Here is a 20,399-nt window from a genome sequence, read left to right on the forward strand (position 1 = left end):
AGAGGGCAATTAATGATAGATGCCAGAAACTTTAAAGGATAGCACAACACCAAACATTAAAAACTCAAATGTAACCTATTTATGCCCTTTTATGTAAAATGGAACCCTGACATGAATGCTGTAAGTGCACTTATATTCCTGTATACTGTAAACCAGTGGTTCTTAGAGTTTTTCCTTCTGACCCCTTAAAGTTTGAGTTTCAGAGACTTGTGACCCAAACTACTAAAAATGCTACAGATAAAAACAAGAGTATATTATTACAAACAGAGATTTCACTATTTAATATCATGATTCTAACATTTTTTTGGGGGCCTGGTTCCACTTCTATCATTGTTCTGTCATACTGTTTGCTTTGTTTGTGCTCCTTATTGGTTTTCTCCAATAGTTTGTTGTTGCATTCCACCCAGCCTAATAAGACACTTTCAGTTTCTTTTCTTTCTTTTTTTGTTTTTTTCAATAAGTCGCATAATTGAAAACAGACATCATTTGGTTAGGCAGAACAGAAAAACATTGGAACATAATTTTTCAGGCTACAGGGTATAAAGACAAACACGATCTTTAAAGTTAGTGCAGAAGAGTTCCTGCATGAATAAAACAGCCTCAGTGAAAAAGGATCACAACATGATGTGCGATCAAAGCAACTTAAAATTCTGCATTGATCCACAACAATCCAAAATACAAAAAGGGTTTTACTGTTTGTATTAGGATAGTTGTGAATAGATCACTGTTGAGTGACTGTATTGTGTCACAAAAACTGAGTGTGGTGGGTGGGGGCAGGCAGTAATGATCAGAGCTGCTGATAGATTCCTGTTGATCGTGTGCGGCACGTGCTGCCACAGCCCACGGAACACAGCAGATCTTATCGGGTCTTGATCACATTGATCGGTCCTGAGGGCCTGGAGGGGCCCCTGGTGACTTAAGCACGCAGTTCCAACAGCGGCAGCAGTGTAGGTAGGGAGGGGGCTGAAGCACATGTGCACTGAAATAGCTCCTTGTCAGGGAATCCATCGGTGGCGTGTGCGCTTCTGATTGTTATCTGCAGAAAAAGCTTTGAATATAATTATCTGACCCAGGCCCTGCTATCATTAACATTGTAATAGGGCATCTGTCAGTGTTGTGACCTGCTGCTCGGGGCCCACAGGAGGCCCTGCGTCACCCTCCTTGAGGCCGAATCACTTCATTAATTAACCTGAACCTAAGGTCGGCCGTGGCTCCCCTTCCAACAATCGCAGCTTTACCTACAGAACTCATTACCTTGTCATCTGGAGCCGCAGCTTTGTCACCTGCCGGCTGCTGTGTGTTTACACAGAAACATCCTCTGAGCAAGACTTTACACAGAGCCCCTCACTGCCGGAGGGCTGACCTTCTTTACATCAGCCTCTCAGCCAAATTAGTCTGCCATGTAAATCAGAGCGCCGACAACAAAAACACCTGCCAGGGGACGCTTTCATTATCACCTATTTAATTGAAAGAGGTGTGTCATAAAACAGCTTATAATCAGCATAATAATTCCCATCATGGATACTGGCAGGGGGAGTTGGACGGGGGGCTTTTTGCCTTCTTAGCAGTGCAGAAAGTCTCAGTGATGAGGCCTTCTGTTGACACAAGAGCCTCCCCACAAATGAAATATTGTGTGTCAGTAGTTTATATGCCCATATAAATAATGGCTGAATGAGAAATGATCATTGAATCATTGGTGGCTCTTTGTTGGGGTCCAAATGAGCTGTTTTGCTCGGGCCATCTGTTAGTGCAATCGCCTGTGGGACTCAACAATATTCTGTCTCCCGCCTTTTTGGCACAACCTCTGCTCCCCCCTTCTACAGTCACCCTCAGAGTGGAGTGGAGTGTCACATGAGTGGCAATGTTTTTCAGAGTCGGGGGTTTACAGGTGAATCCTCCTCCCACCACAACTGACAAACATGTTAAATCTGGAGCCGATGTCTGTAATCCCCAGTGAACTCAAGTCCCACGCGACCATCAGGTCAGATCGCCTTTTGGACCAGTTTAACCATTAACAAACATGGCTGGATTAACCTGGGAGGAGGCTGCTGGGTTACAATGAGCTGCATCCTCATTATCTATGCAACGTGCAGCCTCCCTGAAATATTACATGTTTATGTTTGTGACACCACAGAAAAATATCTCAACCAACCAGCCAAACATGAAGGATTAAAAAAAAAAAAAAAAAAGAATCATCCAACCATGGAAATCTACCATATTTTCGTAAATAAAAACTGATTTAGTTGAAAGCCAGGCCTCTTTTCTCTGTCTTCTTGTTAATTTTTTTAAAATATCCCTGTAGAAATACTTCAGCAGAAACAGAAATAGTTAATACAAGTGAAGGAAAAAAAGAAAAAATAACAATGTGCAGTTTTTAGGCCATTTATTTTTGTCATAGCTTAATATGACTAAACCTGACTGGTAAAGTAGTTTGTTGGTGTCAGGATCTGGGGGTTTTTAGGTTTGTTGTTGTATTAAGTTTATTGTTTCATTTAGTTTGTTTGGTTGTCCTCATGTTTAGTTGTGTCTTTGCATAGTTTTTGCTCCTTGTGTTCTTGTCATCATTCACCTTTCCTCTGCTCAGTACCTGCCTCAAGCACCCACATCTGTCCCTCGTTTCTAATCAGTCACCTGCGTCCACTTTCAAATCATCCTCAGCTTTTAAAACTTGTTCATCTTTCCTTCACTTTGCTGCTGGTTCTGTTTCACTCTTATGTGTTGTCTGGGTTTCCTTGTGTCTTGCCCATTGTGTTCTTTGCAGTCTGGATTTTGTTATTTAGTTTTAGTGCTGCCACGTCAGCCTTTTGTTTTGGTTAATAAATTGGTTTTCTTTTGAAGCTCTCTGAGTCAGTCATCTTGGGTCCAAACCATCCACCTAACCCGACAGTTGGCCTGTGTTTAATTTTTTTCCCCTCATTTTCATGTGTGGTAATCCACTGCAAGAATGTAGAAATTTAACAACCTAGATTTGTCTTGACAAAACAAGGCCTGGCATCTGTAAATTAGCCTCTTATTTCCTCTTTTAATGCTCTTGCTGATAATTGAACTAGAATGATTAATACTGAGCAGTAAAAGCAACATTTAGAAATTTTTGAACTTCATTAAAGTTTATTCAATGTCATGTCAGAGATGCAAAAAACCTCAGTGAAGAAACGGAATCATTCCAGTTGTTTTCTGAAGTGTTTTAAAATATGTGGTTTGGTTTGACATAATGCAGGCAATACTTGAACTACATACAAAAAAAAACAGCATTTCTTTCCTTATTTATTATTTTCGTCCATGTTGGTGTGTGTGGCTGTCTATTGTGTTATCAAAATATCTCAATGAACAACAGGACAGATTTTAATGAAACTTTCAGAAAGTAATCATTGGGTGAATATCTATAAATTATTACCTTTTGAAATAAATCCGATTTAAGATGACGGCCACAGCCAACTGACTTTAGAAACCATGAAAGTGTCAATAGTTCAGCAAGTTAAATGGACATTGAGCTAAAATCATCCTTAACACATACTCAAAATGTGCACATTACTCGTGATCAAAATCACATGAGCTATAAATTATTTCTCAACATAAGATGATTTTAGTTTAAAATTGTCATGAAAGGTGATTTCATTCTTTAAGGAATTCTAGACTTTTATTTGTTTAGTATTATTTGTCACAATGTGATTGGTGCTTGAAGCAAAAGACATTTTTGACATTTTTGAGAAGCGATGTCTTCATCTGAGGTTGATCTGAGGAGACAAACAGCAATCCAAAAGCAATAAGTTAATACACAAAAAACAATAATTAAAAAAAAAAAAACTTTTAGAAACCTAGGAGGGACGAAGGTTTAAGAAGTAATATGAAAATCTGATTGGCAACTTTGGTTTTATTTTTGAGGCCTTCAACCTTACTACTGCTGATGCCACACAAGCTGTGACACAAAATCAGTGTTTTTTCTTTACTACTTTCTAGTATGTATATCAGTACCATAACAACAATGGGTCTTTATCTATGTCTCTACAGTCTCTGTAAAGATGGAGTTAATGAACAAAGTAATTTGACCTCCTGGAAGAACTGCTATTTATGTGTGTGTGTGTCCTCCAGGAGCAGTCACAGCCTCCAGGTTTTAATCCTGAAATCTGGCATTAGCGACAAGGACGAACAGAGGGCATGTTTTCCCAGTGCACTGTCTTACAGGAGCACTGGGATTCCTGGGTGACAGGCTGGAGAGGAAAAAAAAACCTTCCTCAGGTGTCGGCGTGTATCGGGGTATTAGCTGTGAAATGAGAGCGCTGTCGAGCTAAAGGTCAGGAGGGAAAAAAGTTACCTTTAGCGCACAAAGAGGCAGCAGCTCCTGTCACGGATTAATCTCAGAATCATTATCATGCATCTGTATGTGAATAATTCTGAGGAGCTGATACATTTCTGGATTAATTCAGCACCGAGGGCATCTGCTGCTTTTCCACATGAGAGAGGTGGCGGGAAACACGGCGACTACGCACTGCCGGCAGGAAAGATTAGAATGTATGTGTGCATTTATATTACCTCCTTTAGTGTCAGCTAAATTATTCATGTCATCCAGATCAGTTCAGTCTCAATGTGTTCTCTGCTTCAGGTCATACATCTAACAGGGTTTTATTTTCCCAGCATTCATTTGATTTTAATAAAGACCTTCGTTGCTGCAGCTGTTTAACCTGCTGGGCTGACATTAATATGTTGCTTTACAGCGTTTGTCATTGTTTTGTGGAATCAGGAGGTGGTGTGCTGCTGAGTGGATATAGAGATTTTCAATTACCGGGCCTAAACATGATGATGTCAGGTGTCAGAGCTGGATTTGTGTGGCGTGCGGGAGCTGCTTATTTGGAGAAATGTACAGTCAGTACAGTTGCAGATAATCTGTTTTACTGCTGTTGAGCTGAACAGTTTATGGAGATGAGGATTTTACTCAGACGTCAATTACTGTACTTCACTTACAGTGGTCACCTGGTTATGTCTCAGTCAATTTTTGACATAGCATATTTAATATTATTATTAATCCTGAGACAATGTCTTTATTACTTTTATTTTTTTAACTATTACTCAGCAACAGCTTAATAGTCTAATTTTTTCCTCATGATCTTAGGTGTTTTTTTAATTGTCATTCCATGCAAATTAGCCAACAACATCTGTCTTGGTCGATAAGTAAATCCAGTTTATACTGAGAGCTGTTTTGTTAGGTTTCTTTTGGACACTTAACATTTTAATTTTTCCCTAACCATCAGTGTCCCCTAAACTGATAGCTAATTAACTGATGTTTAAATGTAATAACTTTTCATTGGCTTGAATACATGTTCATTAAAATTAATTGTTATTCATCGTTTTCTGGAAAACTTAGCACAACCACATGTGAAGCAGTAAGTAATGCCAGCAGAGTGTTTCCTGTGTGTGTGTGTGTGTGTGTGTGTGTGTGTTCGTGCCCTGTGTGCCCTCTTCATTACTCCTCACCTCTCTCTGCTCCTCATTCACTTAGTAAAACAAAAGTTGGATTGGACCTGACCAGGTCCTTCACGTCCAATAACAGGCCATCCTGCACCTGAGTGACACCTGAGAAGAAACGCTCACATGCATCAGTCTCACCTGTCGCTGAGCTGCTCACCAGCTCTGCTCTGCCCTCCGAGCTTCTGTCCGTCTCATCTCCTGCTGTCGAACTCCCTACATCTGCTCCCAACTGACTTGACACATCTTTGGAGTCCTTACTTTAGAAGACAAAAACTGAATTAGATCACAAATACCTCCGTTCTCACCTTTCTGAGCCAACTGTCTACTTCCTCATCATCTAATGTATTGTCAACCACTTGGGGAGAGTTCAAGAAATGCCTTACACATTTACGTTAAATTCTGTTTTTTATTTTTTTTGCAAGCACTCACTTCCAGGGAAGCCTGGGGCCCTTTCTGCTGGAATAACTGTGTGATGCAAAACTGACAGCAGTATACAGGTTTATAAAATAGTGTTTGCATGAACCACAATAACATTTTGGAGATTGGAGCTATTTTAAACTGACAGAAATTTGCTTTGAACTAGGCATTACCTAGTCAGTCTGGTCAAAATTAAATGCTTTCTCCAAATTGAGGACATTAAAAAGGCTTCCTACAACAGTTAAGGTATTAGCTGTTTGTAACCCTCCAATAAAATATCACTTCAAAAGACCTGAACTATCCCTTTAAGGTATTAGAGGAATGTAAGCAAACTCAGCGACTGACTCACACATTTATTTAAATCAGAGTCTAATGTTCTGAATCACTGATTCATTGCCGAGGTTCAACTCTGCAAGGTTGCTTCAAAATATTTCTATTTTCTTCCCATTTCTTGCATCCTATTATGGATAACTGGTGGAAACATCACTTCTTAACTCAAAATACATTGTTCTTGATTAAACTGCCATCTTGAAAAGACAAGACAATAGTGTCTTTCACACTTGTTCTGTACAATTGTTTAAAGGGTTCAGTCGACGTGAGGAGTTTTTTCTTTTCTCAGATTTTCTCACCTCCAGAAGACAATTTCTTTTATCCATCTTCTCAGGCAGACTTTCAGCCAGCCCATGATGAATCTGCAATTATTGATGGCTTCATATAAGCAGTGAACTTCTCCAATTGGCCCGTATGGTAATTGTAAAGGAAGTCATATGCATAAAATTAATTATACGGTGCAATAAGGCCCATAAATCAGGTCACTATCAATTTGGCTGAAAATGTTTCAAGCACATGCTCCTCTGCAGAGTTCAAGGTAAAAAAGGAGAGGAGTCCCCCTCTTTTTTTTTTTAGACCAAATCAAGAAAGTAATCTATCAGAGTGGACAAAGACGTGTCTCACATAATGGTTTTACTCAGCCATGTGTTCTATATTTGGAAAAAGAAATGAGCTTTTTTTTCATTTGTGAGCTGCTTAATCTTATAAATGGTGGAAACAAAGAAGAGTTTCCCTTTACTCTCTTAGGTTGAAGTAATGTCAACAGCAGAATCACCGCCACCTTTTTTTTTTTTTTTGCCTTTATATGATGCTAAACGATGTGGGCAGTGAGGCACTTTGTAAAAACTGTAAAACTAATTAGGCAGCGAAAACCTTGCTCTAAGTGGCCCACACAGGAGGGAAGTATTTATTGCTCCGGCAGGAAAAATGCTTGTGAGGATCCTCTGAGCGATGGCTGCGAGAGTGGTGGGAGAACTAATTCGAAAGAACAATTACATGCGTTCAGTCCATTTATTTTCCATCGGATAATTATTTGATGTATTTGTTTTAATGACATTGTGTAATTCAGTTCATCTCAGGCTCTCGCTAACTGCTAGCTTCAATTACCGTCCAGTCATTTATAACTCCCTGAGGCTAAAAAGAAGGTAATTGCCCAGATGGAATGCCTAATGAGGGTTGCACAATTATTTCCAAAGTTATTGAGATTTGTATTTTGTTAGCTACTTAATTAAATAGCCTCTTTTTCAACAGGTCTTTTTTCTCTCAATTGCAGGGCACTAAGGAGCAGATTGTTCCACATCCTCTGAGGCGTTGTTCTGTACATTTAGAGTTAGAAAAATGAACTACTTCTCTAGGAAATAAATTGCAGATCAAGTCAAAATGTGATTATAAATTCATGACCTGTAGTTGTAATTAGCACTGCAGAACATATATTTTTCTTCATTCTTTTAAATGATTACGTTCACATTTTTATACTTGTGTAACTTCAAACATGATGCCAGTACATGTCTAGTTTCATGTTGTTTTCTTTAGTTTTATCAGATCTGCATTAAGTAGTGCTCTTATTTGTTCTGGAAAGTGAAGGTTTTTCAGAGAGTTGCTTATTCAACGTCAGTCTACAAAAAAAGACTGATCTTTGAATAATTGTTGTGCATTATGTAATATATAAATATATTTATTGCACACCAGTTGTGCAGTTATCAGTTGTGCAGAAATATTGTGGATGACTTAATGTGTTTATGAATTCAAGAATAAAGATACTTTGTAAATGTAAAGTTATCCTAATGCTTTTTTCTCTTTTCTGAAAACACACGCCTAATTAGTAGTTCATTGAATTAGGGATCCAGATATTTTCTTGAAAATATGTTCAAAAAAACAACCCATTCAGACTTGTGTCAGCAACAAGTTTAAAAACCAGGCTCTATGATGAGTTTGTGTTAATGCTCTTGGTAGAGCTCATTTCTACCTCTGGGATCGCAGCATTAATGCAGAAAATTACAGAGAACTTATAGCAGCAAATGTTGTCTTAAAAACCATATCTTATAGACATAAGACATAGACAATGTAAAACCTCTCTCTGCACATCTTACAAATATATATCTGAGGAAGAAGAGGGTACTGAGCTGCTCTGCCTGCATTTAGAATTTTATTTTATTTTTGTAAAGTGAAGAGGTAGCCATTTTAATGATCAAGTTGGGACAAATGTAAAACTATTATCTGTCAAGCAGCACTCTGTGGAGTTAATGCACTTGGAGAACAAAGGATTAACAAATCCTTGATGCCTGCGGTTTACAGCTGGCATGTCTGGGAATTAAGCTTTGTTGTAATGAAGCCTTCAGTGTGCACTGGAATGGTTCACAGCTAAGTGTGGAGCAGCTGGGATGAGAGTCAGATACTTCAGGTCTAAGGCTATGGTTGTCTCCTGATGAAGGCACAATGCTTCATTTGAGTTGGGGGTGAGGCTCTACCTCAAGCACAAGATGTCGTAATGATTGTTATTAACCTCATGGTTCAGAAAAGCTGAGACCAATAACCCACAGGAAACACCGGTAAGTAAAAATGATTTGATTTGGTAGGGAACAAGAACTGGAAAATCATGATGTTTCTTCTTTTCTTTTGCAGGTCTTCGGGGAACAGCAGGATTCCTGGAGTCCAGGTAAGGTAAGTGTAACAAGTATTTGAGTGGGCAGACAAACTGGTTCAGCTCAGCCTTAAATAGTGGTGCCAACCAGCCCAGATCAGTCAAAGCCTTGAGCTGCAGTTGCAACAATCGGTTCAGCTCTGGTGGAAGGAAACCTGTGTGTCACATCCCACTGGGAGGAGCAAACCCAGAACTTGCTGGGTTTGTGAGGATCTGGGCTTAGCTCCGCCTTCGGGCGGCGTCACTAACCCTTACTCCACAGGTGTTCCGGATTCCACTGAAGAGACCATCCAGCATTTAAGCAGCAGGCTGAGATCAGATCCTCGCTGGATCATCAAGCCTTCTGGGTTAGATTCTCCGCCTCAGCGTCTAACCTTAACTTTGCTCCAAGTGCTAATTACGTTCTCTGTCTTGCCTACAACTTAGGTTTTGCCACGCCATGACTACGGACCTTAAGGGAAACTTACCTGGAACCTATCTGATACCTACCTTGCTGGAACTGGCTCGTCCTCCTTGGATCATCCTGGAACCGCTCCTCCTCGCCTCAGCGCAGCAACTCACCTCCTGGACCTGTAAGAAAACAAGAGACATTATTACCTCCATCTTGCAAACTACTCTGACCAGAATCGTACCCGAGACTCACCCAGCTTCTCCTTACTTTACAGACTTCCCCGAGACCTGCTCACTGTATATAGTATCACCTGTAAATAAAACTCACTTACCTTCAGCTCCGTCTCCGTGTGTGGCTTTGGTTTCGCTCTCTGGACATTATCCCTGGGTTTATGACAGGGTTTTACATCTTTTCTGGGATGGATGAATATAACAAAACTTACAGATGTAAAATACTATGTTCTTATGTTCTGTCATACTGGGCAGTTCTGTGTCTGCTTCATCATAGTTACAGCTCATTCACTGGTTGCATATATTTACTTTTAGCTGCATTATTAAGTGTTATAAGTAAACATAAGCTCATTCAGTCATTTTGGGTTTAAAACATCAGCATATGCTTGGTATTTCACTGATCAATAGCAACTGAGCTATTATAAAATAAAAGGTTTAAATGACACATTGCAACACATTAAAGCTCTGTGCTGCAGCTTCACATTATAATCCGCTAACAGTGATGATAGGGTACCACCTGTGTGAGAAGTTGTTCTCCAGCATGAGCAGGCTGTCACATCACCATGTCATGTCTAACCATAATATTAGTCTAACTGGGTAAATGCAGCCATTAAAAGGCTATTGAGGCTTATCAGCTAACACAAACTGTTTGGTTTATGGCTATAACTGCAGCTGGTATTTTAATGAGGTGTCATAGTCCGCAGCCTTCCAGCCTGGCCTGATAACCATGACACCACAGAAATACTGATCTCAGTGTTGTTATTGAGGATAGGCATGTGTGGCTGATTGAAAAGGCTGCTGGGAAAAATGGTGGGGGTGGGGGCTATGAGATAAGTTTAAGCTTTAATTATTATTTAGCAGTAATTCTGAAGTTTGGCAGCATAATGGTAAAATTCAAGGCCACTTCAAATATTTTATTTTGCAATTTATGCTCTTTATAAGGTAAGCATCATAATGGTTTAAAATACTGGGATATTATCTAATATCAGGTTTGTGGAAAAAGCTATTTTTTTGTCTGGTGAGAATGTTAAACAATAAATTTGATGCTTTTGTTAAAGCTCAGCTGACATTGGTAATGCTTCTAAAACCAAGCTATCATATGTATTTAAATAACCTGAAATTGTATTAATGTTAGTATTAGTATTAGCTAATAAACCTTAATAGCCTTTAATGGCTCCTTACCCAGATGGATTTTCAAAATACCATGGATTGAACCAAATGTGTAATAAAGAAAAGTTTGACCAGATCTGTACCAGCAGTGTTTAGTAATTCTGCCCAAATCTTGGTCAGTTAGTGTAGAGCAGTCTCAGTTAGTTATTAAAGTTCATTTTTTAGTGATATTTAGTTTGTTCTGATCTGCACCAGAGGCTAAGGTTCAGTTTCAGTCAGCTTTTTTTGTTACACTCTCAATCAGTGATTCTAGTAGGTCAGTAGGTGTTTTTTAAGGGCCATTTCTTCTGTTATACACCAAACCAGTGCCAAAAACCAGAGGAAGACTTGGATTATACAACCCAAACAGATTTATTTGTGTTTCTATGCTTATGTTAAGGTTTTTAAACCATACTTTTAAAGGAACATAAACATTTAGATCTGATCAGTAACTGCATATAAAGATAGACAAGGCACTTCTGTGTATGAAAGTGAAGTTATATCCTGTTTATGGGTGCGTCCATGTTCTATTTTTGGAGCCAGTGTGGGGATGTGGTGCAGAAAGTTCTGTCTATTCAATCACGGTGTGTTTGAAGCATGACACAACTAAATACAGATATTAGAAATAAAGATATTAGAAAAATGAATATTTTGAATATACAACAACAAAGTAAGAACTATGTAAATCAATGAAGTGAACATATTGAAAAATATATCTGAGGTGTATTTTTATTTTCGTTGCAAGGAAAATGTCCAATTTATTCACATTGACTTACAAAAATATACTGCAGCCGGCATACTGGGGGTTACTTGTTTTGTTTTTCATATAATCTATTGACCTCTTTCATTACTTGGAAAAGAGTAAAAATGCCATTAAAATGTCAGACAAATGTTGACAGGTACAAAACAGTCATCATTCTTCTGTTTTACTTAAAAGGACAAAAGATGGCTGCCATTCAAGGTCTTCCTGACAGTTGTTTGTCAACTTGGTGTGTAAGAGCCCTTCTGTCTGACTTCTGTACTTTAAAATTTTGCTTTTATATATCAAGACCTTATTGGTATCAAAACAAGCTAACTGCTGTGTCTCCACAAGTCATTCAGTAAGTCTATGGACAAAAAGCGACACTTCAAAACACCCCAAAGATCAACAGCTAGTTTGGACCACAATCTACACCAGGGGTGGGCAACCCTGGTCCTGGAGGGCCACCATCCTGCATGTTTCACTTCTTTCTCTGCTCCAACACACCTGATTTGAATCAATGGGTGATTAACAGGCTCCTGGAGATCATGAAGAGGTAATTTAATCACCGAATCAGGTGTGTTGGAGCAGGGAAACAAGTGAAACATGCAGGATAGAGGCACTTGAGGACCAGGATTGCCCACCCCTGACCTACACTTACAAATGACAGCATTACTCTGCAGCAAGGGTATGGTAGTGTGTACATTATTAATCGTGAAAGTGAGAACACAATTAATTACAAAATCTCCTGAAAAGTGCTGCTTGATTGGAAATGTGACAGTTCAGTAGAAAATATGTGATACATTTCAGTTTTTGCTTTCTGTCATTAGTGATGCTGTTGTTCTCTAGCTTTAGTTTGCTAAATTTTAACATCCAGTCACAGAGATCAGTCTTATTTAATTCAGCTAAAATGACCTTTAACAGGGTCCAAGAGTGCATTGGACACCAAGGTGGGAGATAAGCGACAGATGCTCAGACCTGTCCAGGTTGGTTAAACCAGTCTTCATGTGATTAATCCAATCCTTATAGTTTTCATTAGACCTCAAGCTCTGTGTCCAGACTACAGCTATGACTGACTCATTAATAAACATCAGGGCAGTGATGTGTTCAGTACAACATGAAATAATGTTGTGCTTTCAGTCAGTCATTGTTTGATTCAGCTTTAACAGAATGAAGTCAGGGCTGAAAAAGTTCCCTCCTTTGTGATTCATACACATTTTATTTTAGGAGACTGGCTTTTTGAGCGGTGAATGATGTCCTCTTTTAATATTACATTTGAAATGTTTCATGGCTAACACATATGTCAAAGCCCCTATTAATCAAACGTAGTAGCCCTGTCGTTTGTCTTTGCCAGCCTGCTGTGTCGAAACTGCCAAGCTGCAAAACCTATAAAAGCCACAAACACATCAGCACTTCAATTAATGCTATTAAATGCAGCAGCAATTTCTCAGGGGCTGCTGTCACTCAATTTAAGTGACCCAGTAACTGAAGGGCCCTTAATAAGCAAGGCATCTATTTATCAAAGTGATAACCCTGGAATTGGACTCAGCCTCGACTAACAAACCAACCATTCATTTGTTTTCTATAACCACTTAATCCTGTTCACGTCCAGTCCATCACAGGGCCACACAGAGAGACAGAACAGACATCAACGTGAACATGCACACTCCCATCCCAGATCAATTTGGAATCTCCAAGCTCTACATTGCAGTAAAAAACAAAACCTGTGTTCATGTTGTTCCTCAAATATGCCAGGTGAGAATGAACATGTTTCATAGCTCGAATAGAGCTACTGTATGCTTGTTATGTAGTTCTGGAGGGTAGGCTATAACGTGACTCCAACCTATTTTCTCCAAAGTAATGGGTTGCTCTTCCAATCTGATAAATTCAATTCCCTCTTCTGTAATCCTTTTTGTCTTATTTCTGTCCTATAGAAACTTAAAGTACTTAAAGTTGTTACCTAGCTGTGTTAGCTTTAAGAGTTAGCTGGGTGATCAGCTGAGTGTTTGAATTTTAAAATTCTAATTAAATATTGAATGTAGCTTTATCACTATTGCAACGACAAATACCAGAATGGAAGTGTTGCAAGCAGCTCCCGAACTGCTCTCGTTTTGTATTTTAAAATACTTCCATATTGGAAAAGAAACAGAAGAAGGGGAAAGAGTAGAATCTCCCAAATCAGCTGAATTGAAAATAAATCTATAGACAGTAAAGCAAAGACTGGAGTGCAACTGTAATCCTGTTGCATTTTGAGAATACAAGTCACCTACTTCTCATACTTTGTGGTAATTTGTGTGGAAGAAACGCTATCAGTCAGTCCTGGCTGTACAGCAAACAAGCAGGTTTATTCATCCTTACACATCACAGGAGAGTACAAAATGGCAGCCCTCCCATCAGTCACCAGAGTCTTCTAGCAGTTCACCATACAGGTTAAACCCCGCCTTCTCAATTCAATTCAGCCAATCACCTTAGCCTTCCAGAGAGGGGGAAAAAAGGAAACATTTAACTTTCACATTCATAGAGTAAACAATTATTTTTCAATCATAAAATTTTGAGCAAATGTCTTATGTGTGCAAATACAGCAACTTACAAACCATTGTTATTTTTGTTACTTTAAGTTTTAACCAATCAAACTCCAGCTCTTATCACTGCACTTCCTATAAAAGAGCTGGGTTTGAGGCAGGCCTCCACTTTAGCAGGGACCCAAGATGGCTACCACAAAGACACAACAAGGTAAAACATTTCATCAGTACACTGACACACAGAATGCTCACATCCACACACTCGAGAACCACAAAGGAAAGGCTAAAAAAAACCTTAGTGCTTTGTAACAGTTTCCTTTTGATAAGTCAATTCGAATGTATTTTAACTGGAATAAAAAACAAATTTGTACTTCTATTAATCTTTGACAATCACACAGCTTTTTAAAAAACATATTCAAGAAGCAGGAGGTCAAAGATGCTTTAAGGTGAGGAGGCAGAAATCTTTTAGGTTACACATGTACCAGCTTGGTCTTTCTTCATGTTGAATCTCTGTCGTTGAATTAATCTAAATGTTTTTAAGTCTTTTATTATTAGCACCAACAGTAAAGTAGCCATTTTTTTTTTCACTCAAATTCAAAGTTTTCTGAAAGAATGGACTTGTTCCAGCTGTCTCTGTTCAGTATTTTCCTTCCAGCGGTTGTTGGTCTTCAGATTCTTGATTTACTTCTCGGTTTGCTCTCACAGGCCCCCCCAGTCACTCCTGATTCAATAAAACATATTTCATATGTAATGAAAGCAAACCTGCTCTCTGTATAAAACTGTGAGGCTGAACAAACAGTTGCACCATTAACAGCTACTGTCTGTAATTACAGCCATGTGATAATAAAGCTGGGAGTGAGGCGCAGGCTGTTGGCACATCAGCACATCCATTTTTCACAGGCGGCGTGCCGTAATATTGTCCCTCAACATAATGGCAACACTTGTTCCAATAAAACAGGCAGTTTTACACCATGTTTTCATAGTAAGCTTTTATTTGACTGCAGTAACAGTGCTGTGAATTCATCAAATCTTTTACAGCTCGTAGTAACTCATGAATGTCTCCCCTAACAGCTGCAGCGACTCTTATTAAAACTGATCTTGCGCTGCCAGAAAAGATTACAGGAGACGCTTTCTAAACATTTCAGTGAGGTGAAACTTTTTTCTCTCTCTTTTTTTCCTGTGTGCCCATAAGGATGTTTAAGCCTGCATTCAATATGTGTGTGATATATGGATGTCAAACTCTAGATGCCCCTATGGTTAAGGAGGTTTTCATCAAAGGCAACCCAACAAGCCTTATGGGCCACTGGGAGCCTCCCATTGAGGGGGAACACTGTCACTGGCCCTGTTGTACCTTTCTTTCTGTTTCTTCACATTTTTGCTTTTTCCTTGCCTCGTCTGTCTGAGTGTCTGTGTCTCTGTTGATGTGTTATTCAGAGGCGGAGCTATTCTCTGGCTCCTCCTCTCTTTTTGGAACACCTGGAAGCTGTTATTACCTTACATGCTTGCCGTTCAACATCACTCACCTGCTACATAAGGCTGAATATTTTTCTCAGTTGCTGCTGGATTTTTCAGGGTGATGTCACACTCCTCCTGTTGTGGTCCTCCTCTAAGGTTTCTATAACCTGTGGAGGATAAAGAGATCTGTGGACTTCATGTGCTTAGGTGATCTGAGACGTACTGTGCCTGGTGCATCGTTGTGATACAATGACCAGGTGGATGTGTGTACCTGTAAGTACTCTGTTTATCTTTGTTATGTTCTGTGCTTGATATGGAGAAAAGAAATGCATATAGGACTGGATTATTTTGTTTTAGGGCTGGGATGACCTAGGAAAATGTATAAAATAGGGTTAAATTAACGGCTTGGTTTAAATGGGAATGTATTAAAATTGAGGTTGGGTTTTGGGCTGAAATTATTGGGCGTGTGTATACAATTAAGGTTAATTTTTAGGGCTGAGATTACAGGAAAAGTGGATAGAATGCGTTAAAGTTTAGGACCTGATTTAAAATGTGGTTGCGTTTGGGGTTAGGATTATATACATGTTTATATACCTATATGAACATGTTTAGCTACATTGGTGAATGGTGTAGAGAGTCATCATCATATAAATACAGATAGTGCAGTGAGTTATTATCACCTGGTGCAGGAGTTGATATAAAGTTGATGGCAGTTTGTACTCTGCAAAGTGTTTACTAAAATGTCAGACTTTGTGTAGGAAATGTGAATGCACTGAGTTTCATGAATTTGTCACAAATGGCTTCATGACAGTGGTGCCTCACAGAACAGGATTCAAGCATCTGTACAGCGTTGAGTTATTACCAGAATAATCCAAATCCAGGCATTGCTCAGTTTGTCATGATAATACTAAAATGATCAGTTTATTTGCCTTGTTTTCTTTTCTTTTGCCATTTATTTTGAATGATATTCATGTTTCTGCCATTAGATGAAACAGAAAAATTCTGTAACGTAATTTTTTGTAAGTTCTAAAATTTTCTTCACAAGGAATATCTTTTAAAAGTAAAATTTCCATCTCTACTGTCACCTCCAATTCAATGTAAAGTTTAGGATGGGGAGTAAATCAAAGTTATGATATAAGAGAATCTCAAATGTTATATTGTTCCACAAATCTCAGAGACAGCTCTCATCAACACACTTCAACATGTACATGTCTGCAAAGCTTTAGCAGGAGGCAAGAAGACTTAAACACTTTTTTTTAAACAAAAGACAGCTGAGAAAAACCTTTACCAATAGCTGCAACAGGTGAAGAAGTCTTGGTTTGGCGAGAAAGGGTATGGATGGAGGAAGAGGAATAACTTTGAATAGAGTGCTGTGGATTGGTGAGGGTGCAAGATAGAGAGTTAAGTTTCAGTGATGGACATGGAAATGCCTTGTTTAACTAATTTACCTAATGAATGACTCCATCCTTCTCTTTGTCTGCAACAATGGGTCCTTCTTCACCTCGCTCTCCACCCTCCTATCACTCTGTGACTGTGAATGCAGGGACCACCCACACAGGACGGAGTAAGGAGGATGGTTCATCAGCAGGTACAGCCTCACTGTCAGGAGTTCACAGGAAGTTCATACAACCTCTCGAGGACAGCTGGGATTTCTGACCTCACAGGACTCCACAGGCAGGTTTCCATGTAAATACACCCCCATGTTTCTGTTCTGTTTACAGCCACAGTAGTGATACAACCTGCAGCTTGTTCAGTTGCAGTTACTTGCATATACACTGTTGTCTAACACTGCAGAACAGAATCAGTGAGGCGTGGTAAGTGCTTCGATGTCCTTCATTTAGGACAACATTTCAAGGAAGTTTAGAAAATTTCAGTAATTTTAATTGAAGATTTGGGTAAATCCTCAAATTTCAGAAATTTTCTAATTATTCCACTTTCTCTTAATCTTTTGCTAAGCAAATCTGCTGTCTAAAGACACAAATGAGAACACTTTTAATGAAGGATGGAAGCTAAAGGGTTGTCATAATGCAATAAAATGTCCAAATACTGCAGCTTATAGTTGCTGTAATGGGCTTGATCTGTAAGGCTGAGGATGAAACTTAAAAAAAAAATCACATTTATTAGTGAACTCATTTCAGTTGGTGCCAAGTTTGTTGCCAAAACTTAAATATTTGGACCAATCAGTGCACCTTACTCCTACTGTGACAGGTGTCAACAACATGAGTCATGTTTGCTCACTCATCAGCACCTTCTTCCATGTTTTATCTCATCAAATGTTAGTAGTTTGTAAAAGAGCCAACCAGTTCCTAGATTTTTCTGGGATAAACCATGTGGCTTGTCAAGGTAGCAATACTATTAAAATTAAAATAAATGTAGAATGACTTCAAACAAGCTCATACTTGTGGCAGTGGCTCAGTGGTAGAGTGAATTGCTATCTTTTGTCCAAAGAGGAGATTTTGACCCTCAACCTCTATAAGCCTGCCAAAGTATCCTTGGGCAAGACACTGCAATCAGCTACTCCGAATATGCTTAATGGTGAATGAGTGAAAATAAAACATGTGCATTTACAGAGTGAAAACATGCAACAAAAAGTGATGTATGTTTGTTTGGGTGCATTTGGGACATTGCAAGTGTTTTGTAGAACACTGATGTCAAAAAGGTGCTCTGTAAGAGTGGGCCATTACTTTGCTGATTACACATTGTCACATTTTCCAAAGAATTTTAGATCTTTAACCTTAAAATAATCATGCAGAAAGGATAAATACAAATTCCAAAAATTTCAAACTTCAATATAATTGCTTCTCAACTTATGCAGTTTCAACCTTAATTTAGCAGCTATCAGGTCCAGCTTTGCCATCAGTCTATATTTTGTACCAGGTTGGTCCTGTTCAGGGTCATGAGCCCAGTACCTATCCTTGCAGTCAACAGGGGAGAGGTGGGGCTACACCCTAAAGAGAAGGTAGATACAAAAAGGTCACCACTAAGACTCTCTCTCTCTCTCTCTCTCTCTCTCTCTCTATATATATATATATATATATATATATATATATATACATATATATATAGGAAGGGTTTATATTTATAATGTTTCTCCAATTCTGTTTGACTTTTGGAGCTCTGATCGCTAAGCAGCTCTAACACAGCATGAGGAATGGACAGATAAACTCGGTTTGATTTGGAATTGCTCAGCCATTATCTGACCCACAGATTTTAATACAGAGTAGACAATATATCAGACGCATTCACACCCCACAAATTGCTCAAAGGAGTGGAAATGATTGCCTTGGCTTGGTTGCGTGGTACACAATAGTTTCCCTCTCAAAAGAAAGGAAACGGGGGCAAATAATGGCCAGAGCCAAGCTATTTATGGAGCAACTCCAGAGAGCTATTAAAAACTTCTCAGTCAAATGCTGATCTGCCTGAGTGGATCACAACAACACTGCAGCGCTTGGCTCGCTCTCATCCTCCGACTGGTTAACATTCATCGCAGAGGGAACTCCCTTTCACTCAGAGCAGGGAGGCAGAGAGTTGGTAACAATGGGGCCAAAGGGGAAATGAATTCTAATGTGAATCTGATTATAAAGTCTTAATTCAGACACAGAATGCTTCTCATTCCCACTAATGCCTCAAGTTGTTCTAAACTTTAATGTTACTAACAAAATACCTTGTGTAATGTAGGAAATCTGTTCTGGTAAATATAATTTCCTTTACTAATTGCTCTGGTTCTTTTCTTTATTTTGCATTAAATTCTGATGTTTGACCCATTTTCAGTGTGTAACTGAGGAGCAGATGCAAATGAATTTTGTTGCTAATATTTCACAATAAATGTAAATCTTGAACCTTAAGAGGATGGCTAGTGAAGTTACAGCGGTATGCCCATACCCGTTGCAGTATGAGTTTTTACATTTTCTGCATACCAACTTGAAAAGTGCTGTGAAACATATATGATGCAACATATAGGTATGTATCTTTTAGCTACATGGTTAAAAGTAAAAGAAAATATGTATCCATCCTAATTTGATGTAGCTTATTAAATCTACGAAGTGTTAAATAAAATCCCAGTCACAAATATTTCTTTGGCCTAATAAAGTTTTTATCTTGCAATAGGTTATTTGCTGAAGAACAATACGGTAAAAGAAGAAGCACAAGTTTAAAAGCACAGCTTTTAACAGCATTAAATGATTTTTTTAACTGTTTCTAGTGTTGCATTTTTCCATTAAAAAGCACATCCTTATCTACTATGACTTTTTTTTTAGCAACATAATAAAGCAAAAAGACTGGCAGCATCTTTTGAACAAGTAAAAGTAGCCCACACCTCAGCTGTTCCACATATTTTTGTGACTGCCCCCATGTGGAAGCAGCACATTACAACAAGATTTACAACAAGGCAGAGTTGATACATTCTTGGACTGTAAACTTCATCCTCTCATCTTCCTAATGATGACCCTGTACCTCATTCTGTGACCTCTAAAATAGGGGCTTGTAAATTGTACACACATCAGACAGCAGAATAGCATTTATCACTTTGGGAAAGAAAACAAGATAATCACTTATAATAAATCAACATTAAATAGAGAATTGAGTTTCTTTTTTCAAAGTTCTTTAAGACTTTACATTACTTTTTGAAACAGCTCTTTAGTTTTAAATGATTATAAGGGTTTTTTATTCTTTAAACACGTCTGGATTTTTGGTCCCTTCACAGTCACACACGTGACTCAGATGGATCTTGTAGGGGCTTGGTCATTACTTCAGATGTTTTGGTCCCATGAATTGCATGTGAATGATTGTCACACAGGCTGGTGGGGGAAGTAAAGTTAACGATTAGTATTTCTGAGATCACGTCTTATGTTTATTGATGGCTTCAACAATTTAACATGGATAGCTTTTTCACTCGTTTGTCATGTGTCATTTTGATCCAGAATGTGGACATTACTGTGAACCAACCAAGTGTCTCCTATCAATGAGGCAAACATGTTGAGCCAACATGTTTGTAAAAGGGATTTTTTAGTCACTCCTTCTAAGTTTAAACACATTTCAATACAATAAATCTCATGTACAACAT

The 20,399-nt window shown here is 38.7% G+C and overlaps 1 long non-coding RNA gene across 1 annotated transcript; it reads left to right on the forward strand.

Moving 5' to 3' along the window:
* Window positions 1–14,062: 14,062 nt before the first annotated feature.
* On the forward strand, window positions 14,063–18,323 carry LOC112450901. The gene is made up of 3 exons (XR_003039628.2): window positions 14,063–14,093; window positions 15,455–15,610; window positions 16,881–18,323. It is a non-coding gene; the product is annotated as an uncharacterized LOC112450901 (long non-coding RNA).
* Window positions 18,324–20,399: the final 2,076 nt, after the last annotated feature.

Source organism: Kryptolebias marmoratus, linkage group LG14 (assembly GCF_001649575.2).
Source record: "Kryptolebias marmoratus isolate JLee-2015 linkage group LG14, ASM164957v2, whole genome shotgun sequence".
In the NCBI taxonomy this organism is placed as follows: Eukaryota; Metazoa; Chordata; class Actinopteri; order Cyprinodontiformes; family Rivulidae; genus Kryptolebias; species Kryptolebias marmoratus.